At 35.5% G+C, this 20,035-nt stretch overlaps 1 long non-coding RNA gene across 3 annotated transcripts in view; it reads left to right on the forward strand.

The window, feature by feature from the left end:
* LOC149916824 (uncharacterized) overlaps positions 1-20,035 on the forward strand; it is a 510,270-nt gene that overhangs the window by 283,048 nt on the left and 207,187 nt on the right. The window lies entirely within an intron of this gene.

Here is a 20,035-nt window from a genome sequence, read left to right on the forward strand (position 1 = left end):
TATACAAAATGTCTAATATTTCTGCAGTAATTTAGAACAATAAATTGAAAATATGTAAACAATAGACTATCAATGAATAAGAGTGGGTCATAAGACATCCTGGAAATAATGGCCTTTTCAAAACCAAAGAAACAACCCCTCTGCCATAAGACATTTGAAACATGTCAATTCTGATATAGATTATCTGAAGTTTTTGTTCTTGTAAAGGAACTGTTTTGTCACTTGCCTTTTTCTTTTCGTTTTTTCCTTTTGTGTGGAAGGAAAGTAAAAGAATCATAATGCTCAAGACAACTAAGTAAACCACCTACAGCTAATATAGATGAAGTTAATTACAAAATGAGAGGGAACTTGGACAGAAAGTGGAAAGTAATCCCTATATCAGAGCAGAAGTCATAGATCAGAAATATATAGGGTAAAACAGTGTGTTCAATTCACAAAGAAAAAGAGTAGTTGAAAGAAATCTATGTGAGTCCAAATCTGGAAAACTATTTTTACCGTTTATCTTTTAGAATATTTCTCCTCTGTGCCCTTCCCCTTGTACCATACTAATCTGGCAGCCCACAATGTACTTGAAATGCCTTCCCTCACTGTCTAAAATGATAGCTTTTATTTCAAGGCTTGGCTTATTATTTTTTGATCTTATAACCCCTTAAGGCCAGCATTAGCAGTTGGTGTCAGGAAATCCCAATTCCCAGTGCCAGAGGGTTAATTGCTTTTTACTGTTTGATCTTTTTTATACCCACTTTGTATGCTACCTGACCCTTTTACCATCTATGGGAGGTACACATACTTCTTTGTGCTGGCCTACTTCCTGAATGTCCCCACATCTACCTTGCCAATTTTACAGCACATACTTTTCAACCCAAAAAATTGAGGATGACCTGAATCTTTTTTCCACTCTTTCCAATTTTGTTGGTAGAAAAGGTGCAGTGTACTGTCACTGTATTCCCAAAAGAGTTAAATCTGATGCATAGCTAATAAATAAATGTGTATGCGTGGATTTATGAAGTTGGACTGCTGATATATTAATTTCCCAAGGCATAAAGTTAGTTTGGAACTGATGTACTTGTAGTGCGTGATGGTGATGGGAGGGAAGCTCTCAACGCAGGTATTATTAGGTAACCATATATCTGCAAGGAAAACTGATGATTAAATTTGTCAAAAGTATTTGCCTTGTAAAGGACAATAGTTTACTCTATATTCACTGAGTATTTTATTTCATCACCACGTTACAAGCACGTTGATTTTGGGAGGGAATACTTGGTTTCAAATAATAACTTCATTGATATTTTCATATTTTACAAAGAGAACAGCCATGTTGATATTCTGCCATATTGTGTGTTCTTTTTTCAAATCTTTGTGATAGATGTAGCCAATTTAAAAACGTTGATGATGGTTTTCTTTTGGAAAATGGAAAATTATGTGAAAAAACAAAAAAACAGTTCATAGAAGCTAGTGTATAAAAATTTAAGAAGTACTCATCTCCTGGATTTTTAATGTCTTTGAAATTTATGGTTTTCCTCCAAATTTTGTGGAATTTCTAAAATAGCTGAAGTAAAATAATTTGGGAGGAACTTGAATAATACATCTATGAAGGTAAGATTGGTGTTCAGTATTAAAAAAAAAAAAAAAAAGAAAAAAAAAAGAATAAAAAACAGTTTAGATAAAGAAGAAAAAATCTTATACCAGCACTAGGAATTATCCTAAATTCCGCTGTATTAGTGTCTCTCATTAAATTGGTCTGTTTACAACTTTTACTCACGCTGTTGAATCTATACAGTTTCTTCGGTGTGTTATCTTTTTTCTGACAGTATTGCACTTGCACATCAGGATTTTTTCTGTAGAAGATTCTTGGCTTGTCCAGTCTTTCAAGCTACTTGTTTTCCACGCTAGTCATCATTTGATTCTCTTGAAAACTTCAGTCATATTCAGGTTTTATAAAAATGTATTGCTTATCTGGAGCTGTATTTGTTATGAAGAACTGACAGGCAGAAAGAAGCATGCAGAAGCCTGACACATTCATATTAGATTTATTGACTTAAGAAATCAGATTAAAAATAAGAGTGAAGTTTTAGCTTTTGAGGATCATGATGTGTTTAAAAGCTTAGCAGTATTGTGTTAGTCCTTTGAAATACATTCAGTATGACTTTGCAGGCCTATTTCTCAATATGAAGCATTAAAACCTGAATCAAAATTTATGCACTCTTGAATTTTATTATGAAGATTTAAGGGGGGGAAAAAAAAAGACAAAGATGGTTTGAAAATCCTCATGGAGTTATGAACTTCATAGACCCTTTTATTAGTGATTTTTTTTCTATTTTGAGTTCATTCATCTGCTTAGCTACAGTTTGCTTCCTCTGCAGTGAAAGGAACTAATGCTTTATCACCTTGGGGAAGGTGACTGTTTTCATCCTGGCACTTTTCTTTAAGAAGCCACCATGGTGTAGACTCTTTTCAGTGATGGTATTACCTGTCTTCTCTTCAGTGCTGATCCTTCCTACAACTCTTGTTTTGTGGTCTGAATACACGGGTCCTTGTTCAGATGCTGCACCCCTGATACAACACATACAATTCTGTATTCTGCATAGATAAAGCATCCTTGTAACTGGGAACTGAATTGTGCCTTAAAGAATACACAGTGTTTATGAGGAGCTGGGACTTTCATTAAGCTTACATGCCGCCTACAGCACTTTTTAAAAGATGAAAGATTCTTTAATAGGGTTCTTTCCATTTTTGGCTGTTCCACAGTGTGAGTCGCAAGAAGTGATACCTTAACATATGCGGAATGGTCCTGCCTCACAGACCATTGTTTTTTCTTATCTCTCAGGATGTTAGATGAGTAAAGTCACAACTCACTCTTCTAAGATGAAAGTTATGCTGCTAGAGGTTAAATATAGCTTTTTATTATTGCTGTTAGTTTCGTTTTACTAAGAAGAGGAGGAATCATAAAGCAAAAAACAGGTATTTTGTTAGCAGGTACCCTGAGGAGATGGTAAATAAGTTCATTGTTTTCTTTAGATTCTAATAGTGTCTGGAAGTAAACTCCTCCACAGTGAAGGCAAATAATAGCCATTTCTGACTGCCAGTAGAAAATAGCATGTAATTTATTTATAAATAAAAATATACAATTCTAATAATATAATTCCCATCTCAGAAATGTTTCCTTCTTGGCTGCCTTAACACTGGGTCAGGAATCAAGCTTCCAGTACATTTCTCTCTCATTCATTATCCAGACTTTTATCTCACTACACAATAATAACTAGCTTAATTTCCCCTAGGCACCCATAAGCTTTTATGTTAGAAAAGTTCAATTGTTGCATCTTCAGATTCTTTCTGAATGCCATTGTATTTTCTCCTCAAACTGCAACTGAGAAGCATAGTTTGTAGAAAAAATGTGGGAAAGATAGGAACATTTCATTTCAACCTCTTGCAATATTTCATATCTCTCATGTTGATGTAGCTCAACAAAATTGTTTATTAAATTTCTTTTCCAAAGGGCAAACTTAGGACTTCATTTCCAAGAAATAATTATAAATTGCTCTGAAATGCTGCAACATTATACTGGAAAGCTTTCTTTTTTTTCTTTTTTTCTTTTTTTTCTTTTTTTCTTTTTTTCTTTTTTTTTTTTTTCTTTTTTTTCTTTTTTTTTTCTTTTTTTCTTTTTTTTCTTTTTTTCTTTTTTTCTTTTTTTCTTTTTTCCTTTTTTCCTTTTTTCCTTTTTCCTTTTTCCTTTTTCCTTTTTTTTCTTTTTTTCTTTTTTCTTTTTTCTTTTTTCTTTTTTCTTTTTTCTTTTTTTCTTTTTTTCTTTTTTTCTTTTTTTCTTTTTTTCTTTTTTTCTTTTTTTCTTTTTTTTCTTTTTTTCTTTTTTTCTTTTTTTCTTTTTTTCTTTTTTTCTTTTTTTCTTTTTTTCTTTTTTTCTTTTTTTCTTTTTTTCTTTTTTTCTTTTTTTCTTTTTTTCTTTTTTTCTTTTTTTCTTTTTTTCTTTTTTTCTTTTTTTCTTTTTTTTCTTTTTTTTCTTTTTTTTCTTTTTTTTCTTTTTTCTCTTTTTTCTCTTTTTTCTCTTTTTTCTCTTTTTTCTCTTTTTTCTCTTTTTTCTCTTTTTTCTCTTTTTTCTCTTTTTTCTCTTTTTTTCTTTTCTACTACTGAAATCAAAACAGAGTAGTGTTGAGTTAGTGAGTTTGTTGTTTATCTGAAATGTCTTGCTGACTTCCCAAGTTGTTTTAGCATGGACACTGAACTATATTCTTTCAGAAAACTGAATGTAGGGAGAGATTCCTGAGGTAGTCAGTAAGGTAGTCACAGATCCCTGAGGAGCTCTACTTGTCACCAATCTCCATTTGGACACTGAGCCATTGGCCACCATCTCTGAGTGTGACCATCCGATCAATTCATTCTCCAGCAAGTGGTCCATTCATCAATGTGAGTTCAGAAAGTTTTCAGAAGTGATTATCTATCCCACTGGGTTTCTGGCTCTCAGTTAATACAGAGCAGCAAATAGATTTATGATAAAATATCCTCTAAATAAATAACAATGCTTCTTAGCCTCTAAACAGCTTATTTTTCTCTTCTTTTAGTACTCATATGAGAAAACACTGAAAAACAATACTTTATTGAGGAAAAGGTAGGTGATGCGTAGTGCTCGTTCTCGGCGTCTTTAATTTGGTCTTCTGACTACTTCCTTGGACCTTGATGGGAACGCTTATTAATTTATTTGCCACGGTAGCAGACTGCAAGGTCAAGGTACTTACCAAAACCTCTCCCTTTCTGAGTGCTTGAGAGTCAAGAGCAAATCCTGGAGGTTTTGTATGGAATTCTCTATTGTGTGTCACATCTATGCTGTCAAGCTATTACCCAAAGTGTCTTGTAGCTATGCAGCTTTCAAAGTTGAGTGTGACTTTTTCTTATTTTCATTCCCATGACCTCTTTGCACCTCTTGTCCAATTTGAAGGACAGCATATCTCTCTGTCACCAAATGGTTCCACGATTCAAGAGCTTGAGTAAATGTTATAAAGTAAGAGCAGGCAATTAAAAATCTGTAGTACTGACATCTGTTTAATGTATGCAATATTTCTAGAACTTGTTAGCAGACCACCTTACTGTAGAAAGGATCTAAGTCAGACTGTTTAAATAAAGTAATAATGAAGTATAGTGATACGGTTGTAAACTTGGAGCTGTTCCAAATGGAATCGTAAAGTGTGCTAATTGGTTTTGAGAATTGGAATGCAGTGGAAGTCAAGTTTTATAGCAGTGACTATTATACAATGGAATTAACTTGGCTACCCTGGAGGTTTAAAGTGTACCTAGCCATTAAGAGGCAAAGTCCCAAGATTACAGGGATTTTACTTGAACAACTGGGAGATTGACATATCCATTTTCACTGTTGAAGATTAAGATCATAAGAACAACTTAATTAACATATTAAGTTAAATAAGGGGAATGTACAATGCTATTTGTTAGAATATGCTGGAACATTACCAAAAATTAGTGTAATGAATTAAGTCACTTGTTAATAGATCAAAATATATTTAATTAGTTGTATTACCATTATTTAATCAAATGAAGTGCCTGAATTTCATTACATTCTATATAATTTATTAAGTACAGCATTACTGCTTTGATAATGTTGAAATATCTGTAATTTTTAAAACCATGAAATGAAAGCAATATCATTTTGCACCAAAGTAGTAATCTGAATGAATTGCATCACAAATGAGTCATCTGTTTAATACGTTTTGGTAAATTTTAAATTGAAACAAACTGTTACAGTGTTTTTACTTTGATAGCTACTTTTGAAAGCTACTTTTGATAGCTACTTGAGAAAGTCATTTATGTAATCATTTGTGTGTGTGTAAAATAATGATTATTGGAATCTGAAAAGGATCGGAGGAGTCAATAAATCATGTTTATGTCAACCCTCTATATTAAATCATTTCATCCCCTATCCTATATACTTAGTTATAGTGAGAAGTACAGACTAAAATGAGAAACAAAGTACCATTTAGTGGTCAGTTACATGTACAGGCGGTAGGAGGGGAGCATTTGGTTGATCTCCTCTGCTATTCTCTGTGTCTACTCTGAGCTAATTCTTGTAACATAGATTTCAGTATTTGTTGTTTTAGTTAAAACCATTTATGTTCTGTCCAATCTGTCCTTGTGCATAGTTCTGTGGTATGCACTGGAACAAAAGTCTTCTGGGCTTCACCAGAATCTGTTATCTGTCCAGTTGTCAGAATTCTCTGAATAATACTTTTCTGAATGCAGAGGTTTTCTCACATATTGAGAAAACATACTGGAGAAAGAAGGCAAATAGACAAAAGAAGGCCTTTTTCTTTAATTCTCTGAATTCTTAATATATGAACTAAAATAATTTAGAAGAATACAATTTAAAAGATGAATCATAAAAGTTAGTAAAATATAAAAAGACAAATCCACTGAATGCAGTTCCCTCCCTAATTTATACAGAAATGAAGAGATATAACACAAATGAGAAGATAGACAGCAATAGACAGTTCCACTAATAATTCAATTAGAAACAGGTGCAGCACTTCTGCACTATTTAAACTGCACAAAGACAGTGTTAGTTTAGTGCCAATCAACAGATGTGGAGTAATTGCTCCTTCAAAATGGGGTTATAATATTTTTGGCAACAGCAACATTAAACCAAATCTACGACGTGTTGTTAATTTGACACTTGTATCACTGAAAGATTCTCAAAAAAGCAGGTCTTTTGTTATTACTGAACCTGAAAAGAAATGATGCACAGTAGCCAACTAGCCTCATATTGTCCACTTGTTAGAAACTGAAACCTATGCTTATTTTTGGTTGTCTGGCATGGAAATAGAAGAAGAAAAGAACAGTGGTTAATTTCAATTAAAATGTAAATAAAGTCTTTACTTCTTTGGAAAAACAGCCTTCAGCTGTCTCATGAATGTGTCTTTCCTAAATTTCCATTTTTATACTTCTTGTCCGAATATACACATGGATGTTTAATGGCACATGCAGATTTTTTTTTTTAACTCTTTTAAAAGAACCTTTTATTATTGTACTCCTATCTGGTTTAACATAATAATATCACTAAAAGAATAAAGAGGAATTCAATAATACATTATCAATTTTTTTTTTTTTTTTCCCATTTAAAGTAAAACTATTCTCAGTTTTTCATTGTTCATAAAATAAGTCAACAGAACACATTATATGACAGTAAGCATCCATGAACTTAATCTCTGCTAATACATTCACAGATTCTCCCAGTTTATTTATTTGAATCATCAGGTCAATGTAGCTATAGGGGGAAAAAAAAAAAAAATCAGGTAATATTTTGGTAAATATCAATAAAATGCAATTACAGCAGGAATTAAATGTTAATTTTAAATATGAATGTTCTGTTTCTTTGAATTTAATTTTATAAGAATTGAGATCTGAAGTATAAGGAAATATTAACAATAAAATCATTGAGTGGTTTGGGTTCAAGAGACCTTTAAGATCATCTAGTTCCAGCCTCCCTGCTGTAGACAGGGACACCTCTTTCTAGATCAGGTTGCTCAAAGCCCCGTCCAGCCTGGCCTTGAGTGCTTCCAGGGGTAGGGACATTCACAACCTCACTGGCAACATGTTCCAGTATCTCACCACCCTCACAATAAAGAATTTCTTCCTAATATCTAGTTTAAATCTACCCTTTTCCAGTTTAAAACCGTTTCCCTTTGTCTTGTTGCTACATGCCCTTATAAAAGGTCCCTCCTTAGCTTTCCTGTAGGCTGCTGTAATATCTCCTCAGAGCCTGTTCTTATCCAGGCTGAAGTTCCTCACTGCTCTCTGCCTGTCCTCATGGTGGAGATGCTCTAGTCCTCTGATTATCTTTGTGCTTCTCCTCTGGACTTGCTTAAACAGCTCCATGTCCTTGTCTTGGGAGCTCCAGAACTGGATGCAGTATTCCAGGTGGAAACTCATGAGAGCAAATCCTTCTTTTCAGCGCTGCTCGCAGGCCATTCTCTGCCAAACCTGTGTCTGTGCTTAAGATTACCCTGGTCCCGGTGCCTGACCTTATGCTTGGCTTTGTTGAACTTGATAAGGTTGGCATGGGCCCACCTCTCTAGTGTGTCAACTGCACCACTCAACTTGACGTAGTCTGCAGTCTTGCTGAGGGTGCATTTGATCCCACTGACCATGTCACCTATAGAGGTGTTAAATAACACTAGACTCAATACCGATCCCTGAGGAACTCCACTTGTCACCAATCTCCATTTGGACACTGAGCCATTGGCCACCACTCTCTGAGTGTGACCATCTAACCAATTTCATTATCCAACTAGGGGTCCATTCATCAAATCCATTTTTCTCCAATTTGGTGACCAGGTTGTCATGTGGGACAGCATCAAATGCTTTGTACAGGTCCAGGTAGCTGATGTCAGTTGCTCTTCCTTTATCCACTGGTTCTGTAACTCCATCATAAAAGGACACAAAGTTTGTCAGGCATGACTTGCCCTTGGTGAAGCCATGTTGTTACCACTAATAACCTCATATTTATTTTTTATGTGCTTTAGAGGGCCTTCAGGAGGATCTGCTCCAGAAGTGAGACTGGCCTGTTGTTCCTTTTTCCCTTCTTGAAAATAGGGGCTATGTTTCCCCTTTTCCAATCAGAGGGAACTTCCCCAGGCTGCCATGACCTTTCAAATATGATGGATGGTGGCTTGGCAACTTCATCAAATGTTGTCAGGGCCAACATAAATGTGTACAGAGTAGGACTTGTTTCTGAGTTTTGACGGAACATAAGTTGAATAGAAATTGTTTTTTATTGCTTCCATGAAAATGTATGTAAATTATAAAACTGGCTGGTTATCAGAGAGGATCTTCAAGCTTCTAACCAAGCAAATTTTCTTTGGACAGTAGTGTTTCAGGAGCTTTTATTTAGCTAATTCTCCTGCAAAATAAATTCTATGGTTTTGAAGAGAAGTCTGAGGAAAAGCATCTCTATTACAGAAAAGTGATGCTGTTTTTCTTCCTTCTGATCTCTTTTTATCATCTATTCTCTACTTTCATTTTCTTTTTCCTGTCAGGCTATGGGTACAGCACAGAATAGCAATGAGACAAAATTCAGGATGAATTAAGGTAGTCATTTGCAGATAACTGGGTTGGTCTCTAATCAGCCAAATAATATATTTTGTCAGTAGATAAAATTGAGTATACTGCATTTTTGGTAGATGATGTATAAGCCAATATCTATTTATTTAAAACAAACAAACAAAAAACACCATATCTTACAGTTATGTTCTTTCTTTGCTAGAAAGTACAGTTCATTTTCTCTATTTTCTAGATTTCTGATTTCTCTTAAAGATATTTTGTGGAAGTTTAAGAATTCAGGGCAGCAGTTAAAACTGGTAAGATCATGCATAAGCCTTGCATGTGACTTCAGTCCATATTTCTGAAATGTAAGATAGTTCAGCTTGGGAAGGGGTATGAGTTGTAGAGTGCTGCTCTTATCTGTTGTGTAAGGAATTCAAGCCATTTTGGAAAAAAATGGTTTTATTGCAAAACTGCTATAGTCAAGGTAACTCAGCAAAATGTTATTTACGGTGATAAATTTCTTTGTTTAAGTAATATACTCTGATGTACTGTGAAAGCCAATTTTTTTCTAAAAGGCATTTCTTCTGTCTTGCATAGCCTCCAGTGTGCTGTGACAGTGGGTCGGTCAGGCCAGTGGTGTGGTGGGGGGAGAACTAAGAGGCCCATTTTTCAGGCCCTCTGAAGAGTGCATTACTATAGGAAAAAACTAGGATAGTCTTGCTCTATGCCACTGCAGTGGCCTTTTCTGTCCCCCAATGCTTTCTTAATTTTCTTACGTATATAAAATTAAAATAGAAGATTAATTCTCCCACTTACATGACTGGTTTTTCATATGCATTTCTGCAGTGCCAAGCATAGTACATCTACTGTCTTAGTTAAGAACTTTGCGTGTCATTATCATCACTCAGATTTAAGTCAACCTCTAAATGACTAATTTCCTAGTCAGATCTCTCTGGTCTCTATTAAGTCTCTGGAGTTAAAAATAGTGATTATATTTGGTACTTTTTGCATAATATTTTTGTTTCTCAGGGTACATGTTTTCATTTAAATACCTTAAGAAGGCATACACTTTCAAATTTCAGATTAAATAATGAATTACATTGAAATAATAATAATAAAAATGCTGACTATTTTTCATGAATCAGTTCAAACAGTCAGTAAAATGAAAAATGTACAAGTCATAATCTAATGGCCCAGATGTATTTGTAATTAGTAGAGGGAAAGACACAGTAACTACAGTTGGTAGATACGAAGTTATTGAAGTAGTTTTAATGCTTTTGTGGCAGACAATGATAGATTTGCAGTTATCTTGTGAAACAAATAAAAATAACAATTTTAACTGTCAAGACTTTATTCTACAGTCGTTAGATTTTCTACAGGTAATCAGTACATCTACCTGTCAGTGCTGCTGTGATGTAACAGGTCTAATCTGTAGAAGCCGACTTCTATATTTTTGAATTAATACATTTTGCTGTGTTCCACTAAAGGAAGCAGAGTTATAAGAGGCAATGTTTGATGTCTCCTATTCTGAGCAAATGTTCACATTTTTTTTTAATGCATCACCAAAGAAAATCTATATTATTCTGCCCAAGGCTGAAATTCTGTTTCTCTTCTTTCTCTTTCTAAACATACTTGTGAAGCACAAAAAGAAAACTGATATTGTTACACAAATTTTTTAGTTACCTTTCCTTTCCTAGCCTTATATTTATATATCATAAATGTTTGTAACCTTAATTCCTTCATGTAAAACAATTCTCCTTCCTAAACTTCCTCAGGTTTTTCCCTCCTTGCCCACTTTTTTTCTTGGATTATTTTTCTACTATCTGATTTGTTTATGTGCAATTCAATTAATACTCTTGGCAAAATTTTCTAAATTTGTATTTAAATTGGGAGGATGAAAAAGTCATTTCTGCTTTTGCATGTGTGTTTTGTCGATAACTTCAAATTTGCTGGAATGTTGTTCTGAAATGTTGGCTATTTTTATAATGTATAGCTATCTACTGTTCTTACTTGCAAAGATGTATATACCTCACTATTTTATATGTCGCTGTTAATAGGGATTCAACCATACTAACTCTAGTCAATTCCTATAACAATCTCTTCAGTTAAGCATCACAATCATATATTTTAAGTTGTCCATTTTGCTCTGTACTTATCGTCTGAAGAAATATGCAGATGATTTTGGATAGCAGATTAAAGAAATGAACTTTAGTTAAGCTCATGTTACTGAAGCTTAAGATCATGGCTTGATGGATGTTGCATGGATGCATCTCTGACTAGTGGTTTCCAGTGAATAAAACTCTTAAGAAAATTTGCTTGTAGAAAGCTGTAGGGACACTGGGACAAACATGGATGAAGGCAAGTTTCTTTAAAATCTCCCTCTCTTCTAACGTGTTTTAGAGTCTACTGATTGATCCCATATCCCAAACATACTAAAGCTCTGATCAACTGGTTATGTTGTAGTTGGCTTTCTGCTGTAGTAGATTGTTGTACAGTGTTTCTGTGGTGAGAGTTAAGTGAAAATTGTGTGTAATTACCAGTTATGGGAAAAAAGTTCATAATCTGAGTTTTGTGACATCAGTCTCTCTAACTTGGTTTTCAAAACTAGGACTACATTCTGTTCTGAAGTACGTGCTAATTTTGCACTGTAACTGGGTCAGTATGTGTGTATGAGAAGAAAATAATGTGATAAGTATAAAAATAAATTTATAACACCTAGATTGCGTGGTGACTGCTGCTCCCTAAATATCTTAAAAATTGACATATTTCAGTTATGAGTGAAGTTATATTGAAAATGAAGGAAAGTATCCAAAAGTAAAAGTGGAGAAGCTTGTCTAACAATAGAATAATGCAGAGGATAGAAACGGCATGGTTTCATTAGAGTTCCACATTCCAGCACAAAAATGTAAATAATATAGGAGAAAAGTTATTGCAATGGTTAACATTAATCTTTGTTAAAAGATCAGTTTCTAGTGCCATAGAATGGTTTTGTATTCCAGTAACACTCAAGCAATTGCCAGCATAACTGGCAAACTCTCTTGATGAAGTCTGTTTGCACCAAGAGGAAAAAATATTTCATACACTTTCTTTTACAAAGTCATAATTTATTTCTGAATCAAGCATTTGACTTTTGAGTTGAGTGGGATCATCTGAATCCTTTATAGGTTTCAATCCAAAAGAATACAAATATTATTACGAGCGAGAGAACTGGAGAATCAGGCCGAGCCAGCATGGGTTCATGAAAGGCAGGTCTTCCTTTACCAACCTGATGTCCTTCTATGATTAAACAGTGGATGAGGGCAAGGGTGTTGATGTAGTCTACCTGGACTTCAGCAAAGCCTTTGATGTTTCCCACAGTATTCTCCTGGAGAAACTGGCAGTCTGTGACTTGGAGAGATATACTCTTTGCTAGGTAAGGAACTGGCTGAATGGCAAGGCCCAGAGTGATCATGAATGGAGTTAAATCCAGCTGGTGGTTGATCATGAGTGGTGTTGCCCAGAGATTGGTGTTGGAGCCTGTTGTGTTAACTATCTTTATTGATGACCTGGATGAGAGCATTAAGTGCACCCTCAGTAAGTTCGCAGATGACACCAAGTTGGATGCAAGTGTTGATCTGCCTGAGGGTAGGAAGGCCATACAGAAGGATTTGGACAGTGGGCCAAGTCCACTGGGATGAAGTTGATCAAGTCCAAATGCCGGGTCCTACACTTTGGCCACAGCAACACCCCTAAGCAACACTACAGGCTTGGGACAGAGTGGCTAGAAGGCTATGTGGAAAAGATGGACCTGGGGGCGTTGGTTGATGCTTGGAAGAACATGAGTCAGCAGTATGCCCAGCTAGCCAAGGTGGTGAATGATATTCCTGATTGTATCAGAAATAGTGTTGTCAGCTGGGACAGGGAGGTAATTGTCCTTCAGTACTCAGCCCTGGTGAAGTCATACCTTGAATACTGCACTAGGCATTGGGCCCCTCACTACAAGAGGTCCTGGAGTGTGAAAGAGAAGGGCTACAAAGCTGATGAGGGATCTGGAGCACAAGTCTTATGAGGAGCAGCTGAGGGAGCTGGATTTTTTATTGAGACCTTCTCTCTCTCTACAACTCCCTGACATGATGTTGTGGTAAGATAGGGGTTGGTCTCGTCTTCTGCATAACTAGCAACAAATCTAGAGGGAACAGCCTCAAGTTGTTCCAGGGACATTCTGTCTGGACATTAGGAAAAATTTCTTCTCCAAAAGAGTGGTCAGGCACTGGAACAAGCTGCCCAGGGAGGTGGTTGAGTCACCATCCTTGGAGGTGTTCAAGAAACATTTAGATGTTGTACTAAGGGACATGTTTTATTGGGGAAATATTGGTGACAGGTGGACGATTGGTCTGGATGATTTAAGAGGTCGTTTCCAACCTGTTTTTATAATGACATTTTTCTGAAAAAGTCACATTTTCAGAATCATCTTAAACACAGTAAAAAAAAAAATTAATAATTTTTTGGATTATAATATTGGCTTTAACAACCTGCTGCTTATTTCTTAGTTTTCTGTTTTTTTAGTGGGTGTATTTTCATCAAATATGTGAATGTCACTCAGAAACTTTCCTATTTAACTCAAATTAAGTTCTGCTTTTCACATTTGAATTTTCAAGTTTTTGGTCAGCAACTTTATGTCCTTCAGCAAATGGAAAAACCACTAAATTGTCCCAAAGCTGCTTGCAGCCTACTGCTCGACTGGAGGACATAATAAATATTCAGAGTACAGGGCTCAGTTAAGCTGTAGCATCCTCTAGATCTAGCTCCCTCAGGTATTCAGCTGGGTAGTTTTGGTTAACCTATACAAACAATGTGGTAAAAGAATATGCTGTTCTTATCCAGAGGAATATATTTCTTTATATGAAATCTAATGGACAGATCACACCAGAAATATAGTCTCTACCTAAAAGAGTATTTTAAGCCCCAAAAGCATATATAATAAGCCTGTTTCATGAAAGGGTAATATTAATGTTTTAAAGGGAAAATGATAAAAATTATTTAGATGTTTTTCCACTCAAGAGTAAAACAATTTTAAATTCTTTTCTACAAATGCTGTTCATTAATATAGAGTTAAAAAAAGACATGACCTAAAAGGTTGAAGTTTGGCTATTGGTTTTCTATTTTACATTTTTTAGTGTTTTTTTTTTTTCTTTTTTTTTTCTTTTTTAACTATTATTTGGGGAGGTTTACATATTTTTTAAATAAATACTTAAAGGTCACTGTAGCAATAATATATATATTTTTTTCTACAGCTTGAATTAAACAGCTATCTCCTTTACTTCCTCCTTGCATTCTGTACATTCCAGTTAGTCATTCAGTATTTCATCACAGCCAGAAGTCAAACAAAAAGGTCACTACCTGGGTTATTTGTGTATTGGTCCACCCTCTGGTAGATCTGCCTGCTGCATTACATTGTCAAAGTTAGCCTTTCTATTGACAATTGCATTGATTTTCTGATTAATGTACCTCTGTTTTATTGGCATTTGCTACATGAGACATAATTTTAATGTTTGTATGATCAATAGTTCCATCAACACCACGAATTCCTACTGTTAGTCGGCACAGCTCTAACTATGGGGAGTTGTATATTTCTTGATAAATACTACAGGGAAGTTGTAAACATTAGAAAAGTGAAGAAAATTGATGTTCTCTCTAGATTCCTATTGTATTTTACCCCTAGGAGAGAATGCAAAAACTTTCAAGTAATTCTCTATAGGGAAGGAAACCAGCAGGTACTAGCTCTTTGAGCTGGAGTATAAATGTATGGGAAGTAATTACTTTTAGAATTCCTATTGTGCAGCCACTTCATCTCAAATGTGTAAATACCCGTAAGACAAATAATGGCTTTTATTCACAAATGACATTTTTAAATACCTTTAGTTAACTTCATTAGAGGAATGGAATTCTGTGGCTGTCATAAATGCTTCTGGACTTGCAGCTATCCATAAATTACACAGAGAACCTGAAGGCATCTACTTAAAATGTAGCTGAAGCAGTTTTTGTTCTCTGAATTGTAATGGGCTTTGCAATCCCCTGCTTGTGGCTAAATAGTTTTTCTTCCTTCCTCCCTGCCCTGCTGCCCTGTTTCTGCCTTTTGAAACCAGAGAAGGAAAATAAATTATTTTTTCTAGTCAGAAAAACGAGTTAATTTAAACTGTCTCTTTCTTTGTTGTTGTTAGGTTATAATGTTAAATAATGAGAAGAATGACAATAATTGCACTGCTTACCAGAAACACTGTCTAAATATTTTTCAGATTAGATCATTTCATAGAAGTTTAGATTCCCTTCTGGTTAGCTGAAGGAGGCATCTCCATGGTGTTTCTCAACATCTGAGAACATTCTTGTGTTTGAATATTTGCATGAATAGTGTAATTTTGTATGAATGCCCTAGTTTAATGAGTTCTGGGTTGTCCTTACGGAAATGAAAAGATGATGGCTATCTTTGAGGTAATTAATGTATTGTATAGCTTACAACTCGGTCTTTCAGTTGAAATCAAAGCAGGGGTTTCTTTACTATGAGAGTGGTGAGGTGCTTGAACAGGCTGCCCAAAGAGGTTGTGGATGCCCCATCCCTAGAGGTGTTCAAGGCCAGATTGGATGGGATCCTGGGCAGCCTGGTCTAGTATTAAACGGGGAGGTTGGTGGCCCTGTATGTGGCAGGGGGGTTGGAGATTCATGATCCTTGAGGTCTCTTCCAACCCTGGCCATTCTGTGATTCTGTTGTTATGTATCTTAAGAGATCAGGAACCCAACACTAATCAATAATGATGTAGTGAATGCTGCTGCAAGTTCCCTGTCTGATAAAAAAAAAAAACAAACAACAACAACAAAAAACAAACAAAGTCAAATACTGTTCAGTAAATCTGTGGATGAGGAATAAAACTGCATTAAAAATTACAGTAGTTTCAAAGTATACAAGTGTTTTGATCTTTTGGTACGAATTTCTGATAGTGGAGTGTTCATCACATGCTGCCAGCATTCAAATATCTCAGTGGATGAACATCAGCTTGGAAAGAATATTAGAGGGAAGATTACACCCACCAAAATTAAAGCTCTGATGGGCAGTGAATAAGGTGCTAATATGACAGGCAGTTATCTCCTCTTGTAAGGAGAACTGAGCAGAAATGAATCCGAAAATGAAGCTTTAGTTAGGAATTGGTTTCCCAAACGTGTACGTGGAACTGTTTTCAGTTGTATCCATCTTCCTTAAATAATTCATTAAGTTAACATCATATACATCCAGAGATATACATACCTCTGACATTTCATGTAGCAAAGATGAATGTTTGGCCAAAACAGTAATAGATTATTAGAAGTAAGTGCTGCTCTTGATACCCATTTCTGTAGTTGATTTTAGTAACATATTAATTATTCTACCTACAGCAAAGTCAGCTAGCTTGAATCAAGCTTTTAAGTGATTGTTTTAACTGTTTTAAATTCCTTAAAGCTCCAGGGTTCCCCGAGGAGATACTGTCACTGTCTTTTATGTTGGTGACTTCAGGCTTAGTCCCAACTTCAGCTTCTTTTCTGCTTTCTTTGAGTAGCAACTTGCTGTTCTGAAGTTTTACTAATTTGTTATGAACACTGTGGGACTCTCAACTCTAAAAGACTGTCAGAGTATTGCAACTATCTACCTCCTTATAGTAGTGAGGCAGATAGAGTTACAGAGATGCATGGTGGTTCATGAAGTACTATCCAGGTAATACAAGTACTCTAGTGCGGATTGTGTTCTTTAGTTTTTCTGAGGTAAGCATCTCTGTGACAATTTAAGCTTTAATTTGGGGAATTGTAAAGCCTTAAATGTTGGGTTCAATCAGATATTTGATTTTGTGTTTCCTTTTTAAATTGTGTGAATATATAAGTATTCATTACCTAAGTAAGTGAATTTTGGGTGTCTGTGTACGTGCACCTTTTTGTCAAGTAAACATTTAAGATATTAAATCTGCGTCTAAAAGGATAACATAGAGTGATTAAATTCAGTAATGATCTTTTTGGCCTTAGGCATCTTACAGAATATCCTTGTGATTTATGCTGTGTTTTGTCAAATGAGAGTAATCTTGGAACAAAAAGCCTGCTTGAGTAAGAAAATAATAATTATTATAGGGAATATAAAAAACCCTTGTTTTGTTTTTGTCTTTTTTCATGAATGAGAATATGCTCCTTCACAAATGGTTCCACCAGAACTCAGGAAAAAATGGTACTTACGTTTAATTTTAAGTACTGGTCATTTATCCATCTTTTAGCCCCAGGCTTTTCCACAATTCAGCTTCTAGATATTTTTTTTCTTTTTTAAGCTATTGCCATAGCAACCTAGCATTATCTGATGAACACTGCACAGAGGGCAGATACCCATACGTGCAGCATATGATTAAGAGCAAAAAACACTGAGGCAGGTAGACAAGTGAAGGTACTGTAATTAGCCTGTCACACAGAAGGTCTGAGCCCAAGCTGCAATTTTGAAATTTGTTAGTGGAAACAAATTTCAAGTTATCATCTGCCTTTGTGGAAATTTCAACTTGAATGATGGTTTCTCCTCTAGCTGAAACAGAGTATCTGGTGGATTATATGATACATAAGAGTAGTATGAAAAATCAATCATGTTTTAAACAGTTTCTTTCTGTTCCTGAGAAAGTCAGTAGTTCTGCAGTAGTACTGAATGTTTATCGGAAGCTGTGTTTCACTGAAGCAGTAATGGGCTTCTGCATAATCGAGTCACTTCAAGTCAAGGTGCATCTAGTTCACCTGCTGGTAATCTTGTGCATCCATCTCTGTTCGGGAGGAGTTCAGTGAGTGTGTTAATTATAACCCTTCATATCTTTCATATCTTTCTCCATATGCTGGTCAACAGAGGCCTTTCTATTCTTTTATTTCCCATGCTTTCAGAACTCAGTTTTGATCAGCCCACTTGTTTCTTGTATGGTTTGTGTCAGTGAGAACAGCATTGTAAGAGCAGGGAGAGGTCAGTGTTCAGCTGTTCTGCACTTGTGCATCAATGCATAGTTTTTATATAACCAAGGAGTTTGGTTTGAAGTATCATATTATTTGCAAAGGAAATACCTGAAAACTTCTGTATAATATGTTAAAAGAAGAAGTTAGTATGCTCTGCCTGCTCTTTGGGGTTAATACAGACCTCATTGTCTCTCTGGTACCAATTTTCTGTTTAACTGGAAAATGCGAAGAACAATTTTTTCATATTTTAAAATGAAAAAGAGGACAAGTTTTAAACAGCACTTTGCAAGAAATGCTGTTTATTTGTTTTCACGATAGGTTCCAGAACTCTGTCTGCACTCGTGTTTTAATTGCAGTAGAGTTAACTGCTCATCCTTCACCTTCAAAATAAACATTGTTTTATACTATTTTATGCTGATAATTTTACCAACAAAAGCCATTATACATCTCAGAAGTTGTCAATTTACTTTTTCAGTCCTTAGTGCAGACTCTAAAAGTGCCAAGGTAAGAAGCTAGTGAAATTCTCTCTCAGTTTTGTGTAGCGTCAATGCATGCATCTTCCTATGTTTTTAAGAAATCCCATAATGAAGGAGACCTCATTGCAGCCTTCCAGTAGTTGAAGGGGGCTAGTAAGCAGGAGGTGGACTAACTTTCTATGTAGTCTGATAGGGATAGGATACAGGGAATGGCTTTAAACTAAAATAGAGGAGATTTAAGACAGATGTTAGGAAAAAATTCTTTACTCAGATAGTAGTAAGGCACTGGAACAGGTTGCCCAGAGAATCTATGGATGCTCCATCTTTGGAGGCATTCAAGGCATGTCTGAGGGGGCCCTGCGCAATCTGTAGGGGCAACCCTGCTGACTGTAGGGGAGTTGAAACTAGATGATGTTTAAGGTCCCTTCCACTTGAAGCCATTCTATGACTGATTATGAGGACGTCTGATGCAGTTATTTGCTGTATGGATCATAAGATGAGCATGTGCATTTATGTTTGGCTAGAGGACTTGGATGTTTTGGAAGAGAGTCTCTACTTTGTTTCAGAGGGTATGAGGCACTGCTAGGTTCTTTCTCTGCAGCAAATGAATGTGACACCCTTAGTATCCAGCATGGATGATTGCCACATGGATCAGGAAGTGAAAACAGTTGCTATTTCACTATGAATGCTTCAGCAGGTGGCACTGTGGAGGAGGTAATGACAAGGAGACAAACAAGTGAGGCTTGATAGATTTCTTACTGACACCTTTAGCTACTGATATTCTTACCTTGAACCTTAGCCATAGGGTCTCCAGCCACATATCTGCCACATGAGTCATGACTTGCTCAAACTCTGAGCTCTGCTTCCTAATCTCATCATGTAGAAATGTGAGGAGTGACGGATGTTAATCAACTGTAATTCATCATCCCAAACTTCATGTGACAAAATGTGTAGAGTAAGAAGCTACTATGCAAAAAGCATTTGCAGGGTTGGGACATGAGCATTAACTTGGAGGGAGAAAAAAAGAATTCTCTACCTTTTTTCTTATATTTCAGAGTAGGGATGTAGAAATTGTATAGCCTAAGTGAGATGACTGTGTCATTTGGTGTTTTACAGGAACATAAATAGTTAATTGAAAACAGTCATTACTTTACATTAAGAACGGTTACAAACAAATAATAACTGGACATTTTTTGCAACATGGAATGTAGAAGAGAGTCTCAAACTAGTTCTGTGGCAAGTAGAAAAATAAGCTACAAATTTGGCAGTTCAGAATAAATAACTGAAAACTTTTAATAACCATTAAGGCAGAAAAGGGAGTACTATCAAAATATGCCCAAGAGCATAGTACAGAGTTTATAACCCTGAAAATCCATACACTGAAAAGCCCATTTTACTCGTAAAATGAAATTTTTCTTCAAAATCTAAGGAACTGAGTAAGACTAGATGTTTTTCTAATGCTTTTATATCCTAAATCATAGGGGAAATTTGGACTGCTGAGAAAAGATTGATGTATTTGAATGTAGCTT

The sequence above is a fragment of the Phasianus colchicus genome, chromosome 9, assembly GCF_987193195.1.
Source record: "Phasianus colchicus chromosome 9, bPhaCol1.hap1.1, whole genome shotgun sequence".
Lineage (NCBI taxonomy): Eukaryota > Metazoa > Chordata > Aves > Galliformes > Phasianidae > Phasianus > Phasianus colchicus.